Genomic DNA, 13,441 nt, shown 5'->3' with positions numbered 1-13,441 from the left:
GCTGTCGCTCACTACATTGAAACTGACGCTGACCGGACCAGAGAGCTCTTTCATTACATGCTGTAAGTAGATATATTTCCTTTACATTATAGTTAGTATAGAACTTAGAATGAGGGCAGGAGCAGATTTAAGGTTTTGACTGGACTTCCACTTTAACCACTTGCCGACCAGCAACGTACTGGATCGGAAGGTTGATATCGCCATCATTGCTGAATTCCCTTTAATTCAAAATGAATCCTAGCAGCTAAGAAGCCACTGGATTACTTTTTACAGGTGGTGGAAAGGGGTACCACTCCCCTCCGGTCCCCACCTTTACCTGGCTCTCCCATACGACCAGGCAACGAGGGCGGAAGAGAGATCCGAGGTCTAATAGACCTCTCCATAAAGAAGACCTGTCATGGCCTATGCTATCACAAGGGATGTTGTTCATCCTGTCTTATAGCAATAAAAAAAAGATTTTGAAGATAGTGTCATTTTTTTAAATGAATACAGTAAAAAAAAAAAAGTAAAGCATCCCTGTGCTCACGCACAAATTGAAAACACATACGTGGAAAAAAAAAATTGGGTACAGTGTTGCATGGCTGAGTAATTGTCATTCAAAGCACGACAGCACTTAAATTGGCCTGGGCAGGAAGGGGGTGAAAGTGCCTAGTATTGAAGTGGTTAAAGACAAGGGGGTGTCTGTAGATAAAAACAAACTGTGCAGCTCTGACCAAAGTAGGATATTGCCCTTGCTATAGATGTAGGCTCTTTCTATACCTCATGAAGTGTAACTGGAAAACTTCTAGGACGTTGCCAAGAGACGCCCAGCTATTACTGTTCACCTTCACCACCACAGAGGTCATCAGTAAGCTCTAAGACCCCTTTCACACCGAGGGTGTATTGCAGGCACTCTAGCGTTAAAAATAGCGCCTGCAATCCACTGCTCCATTGTCTCCAGTGTGAAAGCCCAAGGGCTTTCACACTGAAGCGGTGCGCTAGCAGGACGGTAAAAAAAGTCCTGCTAGCCGCATCTTTGGGGCGGCGTGTTTAGCGCTCCTCCACTGCTGCCAATTGAAATCCATGGGACAGCGCAGCTATACCACCCGCAATGCACTGCTTCAGCGCATTGTGGGCGGTTTTAACCCTTTCTCAACTGCTAGCGGGGGTAAAACCGCCCCACTAGCGGCCGAAATATGCCGCAAATCCACCCATAGCGCCAGCGGTAAAAATAGCAGAGTTTTACCGCCGACGCAATGGGCGGCTCAGTGTGAAAGGGGGAAGTAAACCCTGATGGCTTTTACCTCTTTGTTTCCCTCCAAAAGGCAACGCATAATGGGCTACTATGTATCGCAAAGTAGCCCATTATGTGTCACTTACCTGAAACCGAAGCCTGCGATGTCCCCGATTTCCTCGCTGGAAGCGTCCATCTTCACCCCTTTTCTTCCGGGGCTGCAAACTCTGGCTCTGTGACTGTCCGGAGTCGCGTGACATCTCTCCCGCGTCACGGCATGACCCCCAGCTTGAAACGCCACAGCATGCCCATTCTACACCGGCGCATGGGCGTTAGACATCGCCATACGGGGAATTGTAAATATCTCCTAAACCGTGTAGGTTAAGGAGATATTTCCAGCACCTACAGGTAAGCCTTAGGGCTCTTTCACATGGGCAGACCGTTCAGGTCCAGTTTTTTAGGCGGACCTGAACGGGCGCTCCATGCTCCTCTATGGAGCCACGGATGTCAGCGGTGACATGCCCGCTGACATCCGACCCGCCAAAGTGTGACGGAGGAAAAACCTACTTTTCCATCCGTCTGGTGGATCGGGTGAACATGGACAGACGGTCCGTGTTCACCCGATCCCCCAATAGGGGAGAGCAGAGAAAAGACAGTGCTGTCATCCGCCGGCTCAGTGGGGATCAACGGAGCGATCCCCGCTGAGCAAGCGGAGGTTCACGGGGCGGATCATTACTGATCTGCCCAGTGTGAAAGGGGCCTTAATCTAGGCTTACCTGTAGGTGAAAGTGGTCTGTAAGGGTTTCACATGCGCTTTCTATTCCCTGATGCAGTAGCTCTGAGCTCAGTGTTGGAGCCTGTGATGGTTCAGGTGAATAGTAATGCCTGGAACTCTTAGCAACGTCCTGAAAGTTTTCCAGTCAAGCTTTATGAGGTAAATAAACACACACATGAGGTACAAAAATAGAATTTTACTTTATAGGAAAGGCATCAGCCAGATTTGGTCATTTGTTTTTTATCTATAAACATTGCTCATCTGCATAGGCAGTTTTGGGGTAAAGGTGAGCTATGCCTATAGTGCCAGTTCACACCATAGAAACGCAATCCGGATGCGTTCCAGGTGCTTTTTTGAATGCGCAATTTTGATGCGTTCCAGTGCTTTTTTTTTCCCCACCCCACTTTTTTCTTAACCTTAAATAACGACGATTGTGTTCCAGTGCGTTCCTGATGCGTTTTAAAGCGTTCCAGTGCAGGTAAAATGCAGCATGTTCTACTTTTTTTTCTGGAACTGAAAGCATTGGTGTGAACTATGCCATTGAAAACCATATGACCAACTTTCCATGCGTTTTTGATGCAGAAAAAAAAAACGCACTGGACTGCATGTGGTGTGAACTGGCCCTTAAAAGCAGTGGTCTCCAGACTGTGGACCTTTGCTTGCTTTTATCTGGCCCGTGGGGCAAAATTTAATCTTGTGGCACCAGCGAAGGGGCGCAGTCCCTCCCAGTGGCACCAACGAAGGGGCGCAGTCCCTCCCAGTGGCACCAACGAAGGGGCGCGGTTCCTTCCAGTGGCACCAACAAAGGGGCGCAGTCCCTCCCAGTGGCACCAGCGAAGGGGCGCAGTCCTTCCCAGTGGCACCAACGAAGGGGCGCAGTCCCTCCCACTGGCACCAACGAAGGGGCGCAGTCCCTCCCACTGGCACCAACGAAGGGGCGCAGTCCCTCCCACTGGCACCAACGAAGGGGCGCAGTTCCTCCCAGTGGCACCAACGAAGGGGCGCGGTTCCTCCCAGTGGCACCAACGAAGGGGCGCAGTCCCTCCCAGTGGCACCAACGAAGGGGCGCAGTCCCTCCCAGTGGCACCAACGAAGGGGCGCGGTTCCTCCCAGTTGGCAACAACGAAGGGGCGCGGTTCCTCCCAGTTGGCAACGAAGGGGCGCGGTTCCTCCCAGTGACATCCATAGGGCATGATTCTTCCCACCCAATGACACCAAAGATGGGGCACAATTCTCTCACTGACACCAAAAATGGGGCACAATTCTCTCACTGACACCAAAAAGGGGGCACAATTCTCTCACTGACACCAAAAAGGGGGCACAATTCTCTCACTGACACAAAAAATGGGGCACAATTCTCTCACCGACACCAAAAATGGGGCACAATTCTCTCACTGACACCAAAAATGGGGCACAATTCTCTCACTGACACCAAAAATGGGGCACAATTCTCTCACTGACACCAAAGATGGGGCATTTGTTTACTCCCACTGGATGCCAGGACATTTTCTCCTCTCACTGGCCCCCCTAAAGTCTGAAGACAGTAAACTGGCCCTTTGTATAGAAAGTTTGGAGACCCCTGGTTTAAAGGAAGGAATGACGAGTGTAGCCCAGATCCCTTCATATACCAAGGTCTATAATCCTGGAGGACACAGCCCATGGCTGTCAGTGTTGAGGGAGCATCCCCCTCCCCCTCCCAGGTCAGGTCACCAGGGTGACAGCTCCAATGGTGAGGATGGAGGGGACAAGGAAGGGTAGGGCCTCTACATAGAACTCTCTCCCCTCACACAGTGCCCTATACCCGAACCCCACTCACAGCTCAGCGCCCGATAGCTCCGCAGCTCGCTTGAGATGAACCTGCCCGGCAGCCGTAACCCGGAAGTCGGCCTATCTCCGTCACATGACGCCAGCGGAACAGGAGGACGTTTGAGGTGACGTAGTAGGTGACAACTGTCAGCGGTAGGACGGTCACGTGGGGGAGCCCTATGGAGGGAGACGTGTGGGGTCACAGTCAGCGCTGTGCTAAAGAGGGAGCGCGGCGGCGGCGCTGAGAAGACCCAGGTGTTGGTAGACAGAAGTTCCTGCGGCTGTCCGCTGGGTGGCGCTGCAGGCTCACGTCTCTCCTAAAGAGACTGTATGTTGTGTCTGTGTTCAATAAAGTTAGTAAATATCTCCATCCAACGATATTCTCTTTGTTAGAATTTTTTTTTTTTCCAATAAAAAATTATTGTTTTGACTTTTTTTTACATTTTTTGTTGCTGCAGATCTCCTTGCAGCTAATTCCTGTCTACATGCCTGTACTCCAATTAAGGCTGCATGTCCCACTGTCACCCGTCATGACACTCAGCCTGAGCAATGGCGCGCAGGCATGTGGCAACCTTGTGGTCTTCTTCACAAGCCATTGTGACAGGGTGACAATATGTGATTGAGAGATGAGGGTAGAGCATTGTCACCCCACAACAGGAAGTACCCAAACAAGGACCTTCATGGCAGGATCACCAGGAATTAATTTATAAAAAAAAAATGCAAATGACTTCTGAATGATATATACACTATATTGTCAAAAGTACTGGGACGCCTGCCTTTAGGCTGCATTCACACCTGAGCGTCGGTCGTTCGGTCGTTTTTTTGGGCGTTTTTTTCCGGCGTTTTGTCGCGCGTATTCATGCTTATTTGCGCGTTTGCATACAGCGTTGTGCAACGTTTTTTACTTCGATGTTTTTTATTTTAGCCAATAGGAAAAATTATCATCTTTTCATCACTTGTTGCTATGTTGGTAGATTTTTTTAATCTTCTGCATGGGCGACAAGTTCTATTGATTAAAGCGACGAAACGCCCGTAGCAAACGCCCGTTGTCGCGCAAGTCGCTTGAATCGAGCGTTTCCATTACTTTCTATGGGAAATGGAAATGCTCAAATACGCCCAAACCGCCCGATACGCGTGACAAAAAAGGGTCCGGGACTTGTTTGAGCTTCAGGCGATCGTCGTTTCAGCGTTCGGCGTGAGATGTGAACAGTCTCCATAGAGACTAATGTAATTTCGACCCTCCGGCGTATTGTAGCGTCGCGCTTCAGGCGTTAAAACGCCTAGGTGTGAATGGAGCCTACACGCACATGAACTGTAATGGCATCCCAGTCTTAGTCTGTAGGGTTCAATATTGAGTTGTCCCATCCTTTGCAGCTATAACAGCTTCAACTCTTCTGGGAAGGCTTTCCACAAGGTTTAGGAGTGTGTCTATAGGAATGTTTGACCATTCTTCCAGAAGCACATTTGTGAGGTCAGGCACTGATGTGGACAAGAAGGCCTGGCATGCAGTCTCTGCCCTAATTCAACCCAAATGTGTTCTATCTGGTTGAGGTCAGGACTCTGTGCAGGCCAGTCAAGTTCCTCCACCCCAAACTCACTCATCCATGTCTTCATAGACCCTGCTTTGTGCACTGGTGCGCAGTCATGTTGGAACAGGAAGGGGCCATCCCCAAACTGTTCCCACAAAGTTGGGAGTGTGAAATAGTCCAAAATGTCTTGGTATGCTGACGTCTTTGTAGGGTGACCACATTTCCAAACTGCCATTCAGGGACACCACCCTCCTTCACAAAAATTTGCCAACATTTTTCAGGAGCAGTGATTCTAATTATGCTTAAAGTGCAACAATAAAAAGGAACAATTCCTCTAACTATAGTGCCTGGGGGGTCCCCTTAGTCTGCCTGTAAAGTGGGGCATGTGTACCATGTATTGAACATGCTGCAGCAAAAATTAAATTTCTAAAGAAAAAAGAGTCAAAGCACATTTAAATTGACTCACGGTTGCAATTGCTTGCCCCCCGGCTATTGGAAAAAAAGAAAAAGCAAAAAAAAACTAGTGCCCCCCCCCAGTCCATACCAGCACCCACAAGCTCTACCCCCCCCCCCCCCCCCCCCAAAGCATCACGTCCCCATCTTACCCTGGCGGGTGGTTGTGGTGGCATGCAGGCAGGGGGGTTTTAACAGAATCTGGAATGGACTAGGGGTGGGGGACCCCACGCCGTGTTTTTTTTTTTCACTTTTTTTTTCTGGCAGCTTTATTTTTTATTTAGCTGTCAGCGGGAAAGCCCATTGATAGCTGAAGACTCAGTTGTTAGGGACTCTCTCATAGGGTGGCTGTGTCAGTTTCATTCCGGGACACTGTATTGTCCTGGAATGAAGGTGCCTGGGACCCGGGACAGAACTGCAAAATGCGGGACTGTCCCGGGCAATCCGGGACACGTGGTCACCCTACGTCTTTGGAGCTCCATTCACTGGAACTAAGGAGCCAAGCCAAACCCCTGAAAAACAACCCCACACCATAATCCTCCCTCCACCAAATGATTTGGACTCGTGCACAAAGCAAGGCCAATAAAGACTTGGATGAGAGAGTTTGGGGTGGAGGAACTTGACTGGCCTGCAGAGTCCTGACCTCAACCCAATAGAATGCCTTTGGGATGAATTAGAGCAGAGACTGCGAGTCAGGCCTTCTCATCTCACATCAGGGCCTGATCTCACAAATGCTCTTCTGGAAGAATGGTCAAACATTCCCATAGACACACCTAAACCTTGTGGACAGCCTTCCCAGAAGAGTTGAAGGCGTTATAGCTGAACAATACTGAACTGAATATTGAACCCTATGGACCAAGACTGGGATGCCATAAATGTGTGTGTGTAAAGGCAGGTGTCCCAATACTTTTGGTAATATAGTGTACCTGTTTACTACCCTTCTGCATGACTTTAACTATTGGGTTTACATACATTTTAATTTGTCTAACTTTTTTATATATTTTTATGTCTGATGATTCCGAAATGAACATGTTATATTCACCCAGTGAAGTCTAACTCTAGGTTAGCTGACTTTACTATGATTAGACAGACCTGCATAGCAGTAGAAGGGATTACCCACACTGCTGAATAATGCAGAGAAGGAACCCCCTCTTTTTTCTTTTCTGTCTGCATTGCTGTACCTGACAATGATCAGCTGGTGTTGGGCTTTCTCTTTAAAAAGCTCAGCTCTGTTCACCTCCAGGCCTATCCATCCGTGACCTAAGAAAAGCATTCTCCTAACAATGTAAGTACTGTAGGGCCTACCCCAGCTGGTACCCCTTCCCTTCCTCTCTACTGTTTATCCCTTTCAGTCCTCTGTATGCATAGCAGCAGAGCTGGAATACTGCTAACCATGTTCAGCACTTTGCTTACTGTATACTACTTATTTTTTAAATACTAACAACATACAAAGCTACCCACAACTCTGCCCCCAGCTACATCGCCAATCTCATCTTAATCTATCACCCAAACCAACCTCTTCGCTCCTAAGACCTTGTGCTCTGTAGCTCCCTCGTCACTTGTTTGCTCACCTCCAGGACTTCTCCAGAGCCTCTCCCATCCTCTGGAACACCTTATCCCAATCTGTCCCATGAACTCCTACTTTGTCCACTTTTAGGTGATCCCTGATAATTCATCTATTCAGGGAAGACTATCCCGCCTCCATATGTAAATTGTACTTCTATTTATTCCATCAGATCATCTGTCACAGTTATTACCTTTTGTGTCATTAGCTCCTCAATCTAGATTGGAAGCTCTCACGAGCAGGTGACCTCCTAATCTCCTTGAAATTGTATTGTAAGCAGGGCTCGAGTCTTGCAGAAATGCTTGGGAACGGCGTTCCTGTACTTTTTCCACAGCAGGAACACTGTTCCCGTTAGCAGCCGCTTCCTGCAGGACTGGTCTTTGAAGTATGTGCAGGTGCAGTTCCGGAGATGGCCAAGTCTACTGTTCGGGTGGCACCGGAGGAGAGCAGGCAGGACCGGATTAACAGCCCAGAAGTGGTGCAGAAATACTCACTCCTGCTGGGATCCGGCGATGTGTTCTGTGACAGGGATGTTGGCTGCACCTGTCACAGGGCTGAGGGTCTGAGTGAGTTCCGTGCAGAGCACAGCCCCCTCGACACGAATGGTAAGGTGACCAGATTAAAAAAAAAAACGGGGACATTTTGTTTTTTTATTGGCAAATAGTAAACTATTTTATAAGCATATTTTCCTCAAATGATATATGCAGAGTATGTGTTTATGGAATTATTGTATGCAAACATCTCCGGGCCCCCCATGCTCACTGGTGGCCGGGGGACAGTAAGCAGACTATTTCTTCATTTTCAGGTTTAGACGGTCACGGTGTATTCATATTTAAGAGGCTGCGCTTCAACTGTGTAGCATGCTGCCACGGATTAATCCGCCTAAATCCAAAAATGAAGAAATAGTCCACTTACTGTCCCCCGGCCCCCACTGAGCACAGGGGGCCCGGAGACGTTTGTTTTGTAAAAAGCTTATTGGTGGACAGGTTTTGGGAGTCCCCGCCCGCTCTACCTCCGTGCCCCCCTGCTGAGATGACAGATACGGGGACAGAAGGGATCCGGGGACAGCACCCTCAATCCAGGGACTGTCCCCGGAAACGGGGATGTCTGGTCACCCTAACGAATGGAAGAGGGTGGATCCGCTCTGCCACCTCCCACCCGTCTCTCCTTGTGCCCACCCACACTCCAGGCAGCCAGAAAATAGGATACAAGGCATTCTTTTGGCAGCGGTATGGGTACCCATCTGCTGCCGAAGCAAAATGGAGTCGATCTAAGAAATGAGGCTGCTGTCAGCACTGTAAAAACTGTATATAGTGAGAGCCGGTTCACACACAGGCGGCACGACTTTAGGGGCGACTCGGCAAGGCGATCTCAAGGCGACTTGAGAGGCAACTTGCAAAATTACTTCAGTATTGAAGTCAATGCAAGTCGCCCCCAAAGTCGTACAGGAACCTTTTTTGCGTCGCTCCTATTAGAACGGTTCCATTGACTACTGTGGACCGCGACTTGTCAGGCGGCTGGGTCGCCTGACAGGTCGCCCCTGTGTGAACCGGCTCTAATAGTTACTTTCAGTATACAGGGCATTGTTTCAGTAGTGCAATGACACATTTTTAAAAACTTTCTAATGGTAGTTAAATATTTATTTATTTTTTTGCACAATAAAAATGTAACTGCTTGCTGACTCGTGTGTCAGTTAGGCCGCGTACAGACGAGCATACATGTACGATGAAACCGGTCCGCCGGACCGTTTTCACCGTACATGTATGCCCGGGGATTTCTGTATGGTGGCTGTACTCACCATCATACAGAAATCCGCGCGTAAACAATACGCGGGACGATGACGCGGCGACGTGGGCGGCCCTGCCAGTTAAATGCTTCCACGCATGCGTCAAAGTCATTCGGCGCATACGAGGGATGGCGGGCGCTCGGACATGTACGGTAGGTCTGTACAGACGACCGTACATGTCCGAGCGGGCAGGATTCCAGCGGGCTGTTTTAAAACAAGTCCGGAAATATTTGCCCGCTGGGAAAAGGCCCGGCGGGCAAATGTTTGCTGGAATCCTGCCCGCTTGGGCCTACACACGACCGAACATGTCTGCTGAAACTGGTCCGCGGACCAGTTTCAGCAGACATGTTCGGTCGTCTGTACGGGGCCTTAGTGTCAGATTTTCCGCCACACTATTACAGTCCCACTGTAAGTTGCTGATCGCATGACATGGAGCCGTCAGGAAAGCTTCTGGAGCTCAGGTAGTTATAAAAGGCAATCCATAGAATATGGTATTTTACATTGCCTCTATTTTTAGCTCTCTTCGTGCACAAAAATAAATAATCATTCAAACAACCTGGAAAGTTGTATAAAATAATATAGACATCAAAATGATGATGGAAATCCCCCTGCTTACTGCCCATTAGGTGTTTATCCAATTTGCAGTAATAAAGCTGTAATTATAAGAGATATAGGCAGACCCTGCAGCTGTTCTGAGTTTGAATAATGTGTACACAGCCACAGTGGCATCACTATGGGGGTGCAGGGAGAGATTGCGACCACACCTGGGTGACACCCGCCAGAGGGGTTACACCATCAAGGAAACAGTTGTGGCGGGTGCTAGTCCAGGGCTATTGGTTGTGAACAAGGCCGTCATGGCTGAAACGCGTTAACATCTGCTGTACCTACCTGTCTTTTTTGGAGTATCAATACATTTGAAAAGATTTAAAAGCATATATGGAGTTGTGGATCATCTTCTATTAGTTATCATGTTGGCAGCTGAGCGACTTGCTTATCCTGCACCCGACAGCTCAGGAGGACTTTCGGGCATGTTGGGGTAGTAGCACCTTTGTCTTTCTCTTTGCTGTTCATCAAGATCCCAAGATCCCCCAATGTCTTTGTAAGACTTTCTGTATGGGCTCTAAATAATGTTATCAGCCTCACAGGTCCAGGTTCACCTTGCTCCTCTGTCCCATTTTTTCCTTTTTTTTTTTTAAATCAGAAACGAGTTTATTATATAAAAGTAGGGATACAATCACATAATTGTACATAGACAGAACAGGATCATTTGCAGTATACAGGGAAAAAATCAGAATACAGTTCCATACCAGCATATACCAATTTTCCGGCTAAGACTAGCATGCCTAATTGGCATGCCTGCCAACAGAAACATAAATGGAACAGATATGAGAAATTGTTATACTTTACAGTACTGCATTTCATATGTAACATTGCCTTAGAAAACGCAGTCTGACCGTGTACAACAGCATTAACCGGTAACCTCAGGAGGTAAGAGAAAGTTAAACAAACTGGGGTTAGAGATGAAAGGGAGGAGGGTAGATGGACAATAAAAGAAAGTAAGGAAAAGGAAAGAGAAGAAAAAGAAAAGAAAAAGCAGTGGACCACCATCATATTCCCAGCATATTTTTAGGTTCCCCAGTAAGTGATGTAACATGCCTCATTCTCTTTCCCTGCTCATAGCATAATCACATTCCCACTCCTTGGGAAAAAAAAAGACATTCTATCCCTGCAGCAATCTGTCTCTCACCAGCTGCAAGGGGCCTAGTCCCGGTACATCCAGCCAAGGCTGCCACATGGAATAGAATTTCTTTAAAGCACCCCGGTGTTGATATGTTATTTTTTCACGTATTAAAATATGATTAACCTGTTTCACCCATTGTGTACCAGTTGGCACTCTAGGAGTGATCCATAGTTTAGCAATCTCTTTGCGGGCGAGATAAAGCGATCGTAGCACTGCGGTATGACCATTCGGTGACAGATCAGGCACTTCCAAGGCGCCAAGTAGGCAGACCACTGGATCAGTGAGAACTGGTACCAGAAACACCTGAGCTATAGTATCCAGAACAAATTTCCAATACCGAAACAGCTTGGGGCATTTCCACATCATGTGCAGCAGATCTCCAGTGTGTGCGGTGCATTTTGGACACAGGGGGGTGTCTCTAAATCCCCACTTGTGCAACCTAGCTGGAGTCCTATACACCCTGTGTAATAAATACAAGTGGGACAGTTTCTGAGATGCAGAGACTGAGACTAAGGGAGCAGACGTCAGACACAGTTCCCAGGTTTCCCCATCTATAGGTCCCAGGTCACGCTCCCATCCACGTCTACAGGGGAGTTTACTGGCATCATGCGTATATTGGAGTAGCCTTGCATAGACCCTTGAAATCATGCCCGCTCTGTCCTCCGTGGAGAGTACGTCTCTCATCAGGGGGTGCGTCACCACAACTAGTGGGGAGAGTCTACCTTCACACTGTACTGCGTGCCTCAACTGCAGATATTGATAGAATTGAGTGTTATGTAAGCCAAAGTCCTCTTTCATGGCAGCAAAGGTTTTAAAAACAGTACCAGAGAACAACTGGGTGACATAATGTATCCCGAGTGCCTCCCATGAGCTAAAGCCCTTCAGTATAAAGAGTTCTCCCAGGTATTTATTCCTCCATATTGGAGTGAACTGGCAGACCGTTTTAAGTTTAAAAATGTTTCTCACGTACTTCCATAGTTTGTTCAGTAGACCTATTGTGGGAAGAGCATCGGGGAGCTGGGTAAGACCAGCCTCCAGATACACCAGTGCTGGGAGAGCCGAATCCACCGGGACTATCAAGGACCTAATCGGATCAGAGTCATCTACTACTCCCCAATTACCAAGATGTTGGAGCTGTGAGGCTATAAAATAGAACCTAGAGTGTGGGACCGCCATGCCCCCCTGGTCTTTTGCAAGCTGTAGTGAGTGTAGACTTATACGAGCCGATTTTCCACCCCAGATCAATTCCCTAAACTGAGAATCTATACGAGTAAACCATCTATGGGTGATCCAAATTGGAGAGTTGTGAAAAATGTATAGGAGCTGGGGCGCCCATACCATCTTAATTAGGTTGACTCTACCAGTCACAGACAGTGGCAATTTCTTCCAGGCTGCGCATTGTAGGCAAAGTTTCTGTAGCAATGGGGATAGATTTTTGTCTAGGTATTGGAGCGGGAGTGGTGTGACCTGTATACCCAGATAACGAAACTCATCCACCACAGCAATGTCCCTTGCACAATCAGGCAAAGGACCCGGCAGGGGATCTAAGGGCATAAGAACCGATTTGTTCCAGTTAATAGTGAAACCCGAGAGCTGACCGAAGCCAGCAATCAGGTTCATAACATTCTGTAAGGAGCTGCCTGTATCTCCCAAGTATATCAGAGTGTCATCAGCGTAAAGGGAGACCACATCTTTCCTAGGCCCTCTCTGAAACCCCGCTATTTCCTGCATATGCCTGATATGTATGGCCAATGGTTCAAGAGCCAGGGCAAACAGCAGGGGCGACAAAGGGCATCCCTGCCGAGTGCCCCTAGCAAGACGAAAGGGTTCCGATACCTCCCCATTGACACGCATTCTAGCCGATGGGGAACTATACAGCAACTGTACCCATTTCAAAAATGTGGAGCCCACCCCGAATCGAGTCAGGACTTCCCAGAGATAGGGCCACTCTACGCTATCGAACGCCTTGGCGGCGTCTAATGATAGAACCGCCCTGTTCCCTACATTATCCGGAGGGATTTGCAAATTCAGGAAGAGTCTGCGCAAATTCTGTGAGGTCGACCTCGTTGGAATAAACCCAGACTGATCTCTGTGAACCACCTTTTGTATGCATTTAGCCAATCTGCTAGCCAGAGCCCTGGCCAACAGCTTGACATCACACGTCAGAAGTGAAATTGGCCTATAGGAGTCCGGTGACAGGGGTTCCTTTCCGGGTTTTAACAGGACCACCACAAGGGCTTCATTCATGGATGGGGGAAGGAAACCTGTTTCAAGTGCATGGTTATAGACCTTGAGAAGGGCAGGGAGGAGTTGAGTTGCGTATTTTTTGTATACCTCAGATGGTAACCCGTCAGCCCCTGGAGCTCGACCATTTTTCGAGTGTGCCAGTGCTTCTAATAATTCCTCCTCAGTTAGAGGGGCATTGAGCAGGGTAACATCCGAAGCAGACAATGATGGAATGGGGTATTTGTCCAGGAACTAATGAATTTCGTCCTGGGTGGGGTTAACTTTGGAGGAATAGACTTCCTGAAAAAAAAGTTTGAAGGCCTCTGTAACTTCATTAGTGGAATGGCA

General features: G+C 48.2%; 1 protein-coding gene across 5 annotated transcripts in view; it reads right to left on the bottom strand.

Annotated features, from left to right (window-relative positions):
* MFF (mitochondrial fission factor) overlaps positions 1 to 4,068 on the bottom strand; it is a 29,927-nt gene extending 25,859 nt beyond the window's left edge. Inside the window, exon 1 of one of the 5 annotated variants that reach the window (XM_040348832.1) lies at positions 3,805 to 4,068. The gene's annotated coding sequence lies outside the window, so the exon portion shown is untranslated. The remainder of the gene's footprint in view (positions 1 to 3,804) is intronic. The other 4 variants (XM_040348831.1, XM_040348833.1, XM_040348834.1 and 1 more) reach the window with 4 other exon arrangements.
* Positions 4,069 to 13,441: the final 9,373 nt, after the last annotated feature.

Source organism: Rana temporaria, chromosome 4 (genome assembly GCF_905171775.1).
Source record: "Rana temporaria chromosome 4, aRanTem1.1, whole genome shotgun sequence".
Taxonomy (NCBI): Eukaryota; Metazoa; Chordata; class Amphibia; order Anura; family Ranidae; genus Rana; species Rana temporaria.
This window is presented reverse-complemented; position numbering and strand designations above follow the sequence as displayed.